This window comes from Haliotis rubra, unplaced genomic scaffold (assembly GCF_003918875.1).
Source record: "Haliotis rubra isolate DU_JTF1 unplaced genomic scaffold, ASM391887v1 Scf503, whole genome shotgun sequence".
In the NCBI taxonomy this organism is placed as follows: domain Eukaryota; kingdom Metazoa; phylum Mollusca; class Gastropoda; order Lepetellida; family Haliotidae; genus Haliotis; species Haliotis rubra.
This window is the reverse complement of record NW_025767195.1, coordinates 421,239-427,238: the sequence shown is the minus strand read 5'-3', so window position 1 is coordinate 427,238 and position 6,000 is coordinate 421,239.

The window sequence follows — 6,000 nt, the reverse complement described above, 5'->3', positions numbered from 1 at the left end:
AAATAAAAATCACCAGTCAAAGGAATATTCTTTTTAAATACTAAAAGTATTTATTTTTGGCAATGTATTAAGTGTGTATGGAGCAAAAAACAATAAAAAAAAGTGTTTTGGCACTTTGGGCCAATAAAAACATGAGGATTTAATTTTTTCAGCGGGGAAAATTAATGTTAATTTTTTTTCTTATTCTTGAAAAGAATATGACCAGCAGATCCGTAAAACAAGAAATAAAAATGTTCTGGCTTAAGGTGGAAATGCAATGAAATTGAATTTATCATGGACAAACCTTCATTTTGCAAAACTTCAAGAAATTAGGTTGTCTGATGTTATGATTGAATGTAGCCTTATGGTTACATGGTATGTTTAAACGTAAAATGAACATCGAATTGGTATTGTCAATATTATATCTTGTGTTTTGCTTTGCATGTTTTAAATAGTGCCCAATAGTAACTGTGAATTGTGTAGCTTAATATTGTGTGTGTGTTTAATGTATGGTAGTATTATTGAAGATTCTATATCATCTGCTCCATCGCCCTAATTATAACTGCCAGTGTTATACTATAAGGCTGCTGGATTTGAATACTGAGGGTGCTGAATCTGTATGAAATTACCTCAGATCAATAGAAATATGTATCAGCACTTAACATGTGTAGACGATGCCTGACTCACCATTGTATCGCCACACTGGCGGAGAAAGGGGGTGGTCAGATAGCTGTTACCACAGACAATGCACGTCGGGGCAGGGTTTTCTCGGTGGATATGGTGCTACTGTCTTCCTACCTTACACCCTGCATTATTTACGCAATTACTGTTTGCTCACTGGTTGACACAGGTATATTTTGAATCATTGATTTCACCAATGCAGTTTCTGACAAAATCCCAACTGAATTGAGATCGTTGTAATTAATATACAGTGTTCTCTTCCATGACCTTGTTTTATTTTGTATATCCTTCTGGGGTCAGGCTCTGGGTACTTTGTGTTAAGTGTTTAAGATAGTTCATAATTTAAATGCTGTATTTGATTGTGAATATGCTTTTTCAGATATTGGCTAAAATTCAAGGTTTTCTGAAAATGGAAAATTGGCCAAATCAACTCCAAGAAGCAAATGAAACACACAAGGAATTATTTACTGGACTAAGCTTGGGAATGAAATAGTAGCAGGACAGCATTCAACATGTACAACCAATTATGAAATATCAGAAGAATCCTTTTTAAACTTTAAAACATAAGGGACTGTTCATAATTTATGGCAAGGGGGTGTGTGATGATTTTTATGCAGAAGCAGGTACAATGCGAATGAACCCCCCCTAAAATTTACATACAAAGTAAGTGACCCCCTTTGCATATCATATACAAAATCATTAACCCCCTAAAATCATCATCATATCTCTCTCTCTCCTTTAATTTCTTTTTTCTCCCCTCCTCTTTCTTCTCCCCTCTCTCTCCTTTTTCCGCTCTTCTTTCCTCCCTCCCTCCTCTCTCTTTCTTTTCCTCCTTCCCCCTTCCCTCTCTCCCCTCTCCTCCTCTTTTTATCTCCTCCCTTCTCTTTTTATCTCCTCCCTTCTCTTTTTATCTCCTCCCTTCTCTTTCTCCTCTCCCTCTTCCTCTCTCTCTCTCAAATTATGAACACGTTCTGTTTGGGCCAGAAATTAACATGACAGAATGACCTCCGACAACATTATGCATTTCTGTACATTGATATTAGATCTTGAATTCCTTGTTTATCCTGTACATATAACCATAGAGGTTTAGATTTCCCACATGGCTACAATGTGTGAAGCCAATCTGGGGTATCTTACGCCTGATATTGACGTATAGCCATACTATTGGTTTGATATTGTATTTTCAGCATAACACATACCAGAAAGCATTTAGGGACAGGGAGCTCATGTATTTGAGTATTGCAGCAGTGTTAAAAACCGTAAACCAGTTGAAAGTGAAGTTATACCCGGATCCTTTTCTGGGTCTCGTTTATGTTAAATGCTTCACTGTCCGTGGTTCATGGGTTGTAATTTCAGTGTATTGGAAAAGACTCAGTGTATAAAGTCTTGGACAAATTTCTGTCAGGTGAGAGTAAAATTACTGACTTTTTAAAAAAAATATTCTTAAATTTTTACCACTCAAAAAACGTTAAAGAATGCCGTGTATTTCTGTGGTTAGGTCTCTTTGAATGACAGAAGTTCCATAGATTAACAAATAAATTGTTTGATAGTTGTCATACACTTTATTGGTAATATCACATTCAGCAGAAAAAGAAGTTATTCATAAAACATAATTATTTACGAAATATAGTTACATTTGGTGTTGAAAGTGAAATATGGGTGTCATTTCCCCAATATTTGTGAACTTCGGAGTGGAAATGAATAGTCAGATTTTGCTGTATCTATACTTATAACCTAGTTTTCATTTTCTGTATACTGTCTTTCAATATACCCTTGATCTCTAAGGTAATGATTTATAATCAATTTTAATTGTTTTGTAACAGGAGGTATAAAACATAAAAGATTCTAGTTTTGTTGATCATTACAGAATAGTGGTGAGCAGACACTACAATTTCATATCACGGACAAATAGTCTCGGTAAAAATTATGATGCAATTTGAGTCATGAAATACAAACTTCTGAGTAAGTTTTGTGAATACATGGATGATCTTCTGGGGGTGGATACAAGTGATTCATCTCTCTGTATTGAACTAATTGTATTTGTTTAAATTGTATCCAGCTTTGTTTGTGAATGGAACATGTTATCACATTGTTTATACAACACTGATTGAAACATGGATACGTTTGTATATTACCTGCATGTGATATTGTGATATATGTACTTGGTAGTATAACACTCATTGAAGAGGCAGGCTCATCAAGGCTGAAACCATCATGTCCAGTGTCCATGTGGCCAGGAACTACTGTCTGCCAAATGTTTCTGTTCCAGCCTCTTCTGTTTATCACTGGACAACAGCCTCTAACAATGGGTGTTGTATGGCCAGGTGGCTGTGAATGCAAGATATATGAAACTATTTATTGAGCCAGTGTAGACCATCCTTACTAATCCAGGGGGTTTCATATTCAGACTTTAACTGTTCATTTGTTGGTGGTGTAGCCTAGTGGTTAAAGTGTTTGCTGAAGACCAGAGTTCAATTCCCAACATGAGTACAATGTATGAAGCCCATTTCTGGTGTCCTGTGATATTGCTGGAAGTGGTGTAATGCTAAACTCACTCATTTGGTGTTTATGTAAAAAACTGATATAGTTTTAGTTGTAAGTTAAAGGGCTGAGCATACCCTTTTGTGTTGTTGTTGTAAATATTCTAAATTTTGCGATTCAAAAATGGGTGTTCCTTATTCGTTTAAAGCGTTCATTTCATATGTCAAAGCTGTAATTGTATATCTCTTACTTTACTATCTTATTCAGGACATACCACACCAGTCTACCCATTTCCTATTCATCCTACAATAGGGGTGGTGGGGTAGCCCAGTGGTTAAAGCGTTCGCTCATCACACCAAGGACCCGGGTTCGATGCCTCACACAGGTACAATGTGTAAAGCGCATTTCTGGTGTCCCCTGTCGTGATATTGCTGGAAGATTGCTAAAAGCGGCATAAAAACCAAACTCATTCATTCACTTTCCCTACATTACATTGTACAAAAGCTTGAAATTTCCATAAAAGAAAAGCAAACAGTTACTTTCCCAAGAGAAATATCAAATTTAGTAATATAAAATATTTTTCAAAGGCTGACACCTGCTGAGTTGTGCTTACCCTGGATTAGTTGGGATGGGATAGTATGTGATCTCTGCGTTGTGACTGAAGGTGGTTGGCGGACTGTGATAGCAATATATAGAGGTGGCTGCTTAAAGAGTAGAAAGGGTGAGATCACAGGGATTATGACATGGACGCAATAATCAACATTGGTCAATTTTCTACAAAATCTTATGGCATCAGGATGTATGTTAACAAGGAAAATGTTTGTCTTTAAACAATTTAAGATGGTTTATCACTGTAAAATGATGCCAAATATATGTGTGAAATCTATCGGTACACTTGTCATTGTGTCTGTGATCTGAGAATTTGTGATCATTTATGCTTCACAAGAGAAGTTAAAGAACAGTTGATTCTTTCATATTACTACATTGAATATATGTATGGAAGAATAGTCCTTAACTTCTGTTGTGCAGTATATATTCTCCCAAGCATGTGATGCTGTTGTATATGATATAGGACATATTCCTGGACAAATCTCACCTCATCCTCTCTCCTTCAGGGTGATATGTTCTATACCATGAATGGAGCAGGTGTTCATTACCTTGAATGATTGAGAATGGTGGCATGTGAGACTCCTTTCAATTATTTTTGTATTGCTGATTTTCCAATGAAAATGGCCGAAATCATGTGACACCTAAACATAGAGTACATCAGTTGTAAATTGGGTGTGCTTCTATATGTTTGGGTATAATGAATCAAAATATTTTTGTGATGTGTTGAAGGTGAGCTTACGATGCAGTGCACATGATTATGCAATAAATGCTGTATCACCATGTTCCTGTTCTGTTTCATTTCACTAGACTGTCTCACAGTCCCTGAACCATAGTATTTTCCCTACAGCCTGGCCCTCCCTGCAGTGTTAAAGCCCTAATGAAGCAAGTTTCCCCAGGTTCCGAATCTCTGGTCTGCCTTGGGCTCCTTTTCATTTTAAATGGGTTTATTTGTTACAATCAAACTTATATATTCAGAGACTAAGCGTTAGTCTAAGTCTACTGTTTTCCTTGGTGAAGATTGGACTACTGGAATACCTTTACGTCAGTGAGATGGAGAAATCTGTGGGTAGCTGAAGTAGGAGGCAGTTTGTAATTGGATTCTTGTCCAAAGCTAGGTAATGCGGGATATGTTTAGGTATTAATCATGCAAGGTTCATTATTTTGGGGATATGTTTGTCTGTAGTGTTGTCACACAAGTTCATCATAAATCAAACTATCCTTGGTGGAGGCAGTCTGATTTCTGGCTGTGCCTCTCCAATTTGCGGACAGCCACTCTTGTCCCAGCCGCAACGCGGAACGGGGATTATGTATTTAACAGCGTCCGTACAACCATACGTACGTAGGTCCCGATTCTTGTTAACTCATGAACTGTTGTACCCAATGTCTTCAACATTTGGTGACAGCCTACATTGGGGAATTTCGCAGACACCACTCGATTTGGATGACCTTGACCTTATCTTCAAGTTCACCACGACACTTTGAACACTTTTCAAACTCTTGTTAGCGAGATATCTCATGCACTGTTGTGCCCAAAATCTTCAAATTTGGTGACAGCCTACATTGGGGGATTCGGCAGAAAACAGTTGATTTGGGTGACCTTGGCCTTATCTCCACGGTCACCACTACACTTTGACCACTTTTCAAACTTATGTGAACGCGATATCTCATAAAACATTGCACCCAATGTCTTCAATTATGTCGACAGCCCACATTGGGTGATTTCCGTCATCTTGTATGTGACCAAAACATAAAAGGTAGTAAATATGTTATAAATATTTCATTCCTCAATAGCGGCGGGTGACATTGCCATATTGGTGGCAAACACATGTTATTCTCTGTTATCACCCTTGTCGCATCCCTTTCCTCCCTGCTGTTAGTCTGATGGTGACAAGGCATGTTTGGGGCATGGTGGTTCGAGCCCCAGCAGCAATACCAAAACAGCAGGCAAGGTTACCTTGCCTTGACATTAGAGTGAGTTTAGTTTTACGCCGCTTTGAGCAATATTCCAGCTATATCACGGCGGGGGACATCAGAAATGGGCTTCACATAATGTACCCATGTGGGGAATCGAACCCGGGTCTTCGGCGAGACGAACGAACGCTTTAACCACTACGCTACCCCACCGCCCCCTTTGACATTAGAGGTAAACCGAGATGTCGGTGTACTGTGTCTGTGCTGGACCTCTTGTTAATATCCATTGATGTGTGTGTAAGATTACCTAGTTGCATTTGTCGGGAAGCGTGGTCGTGT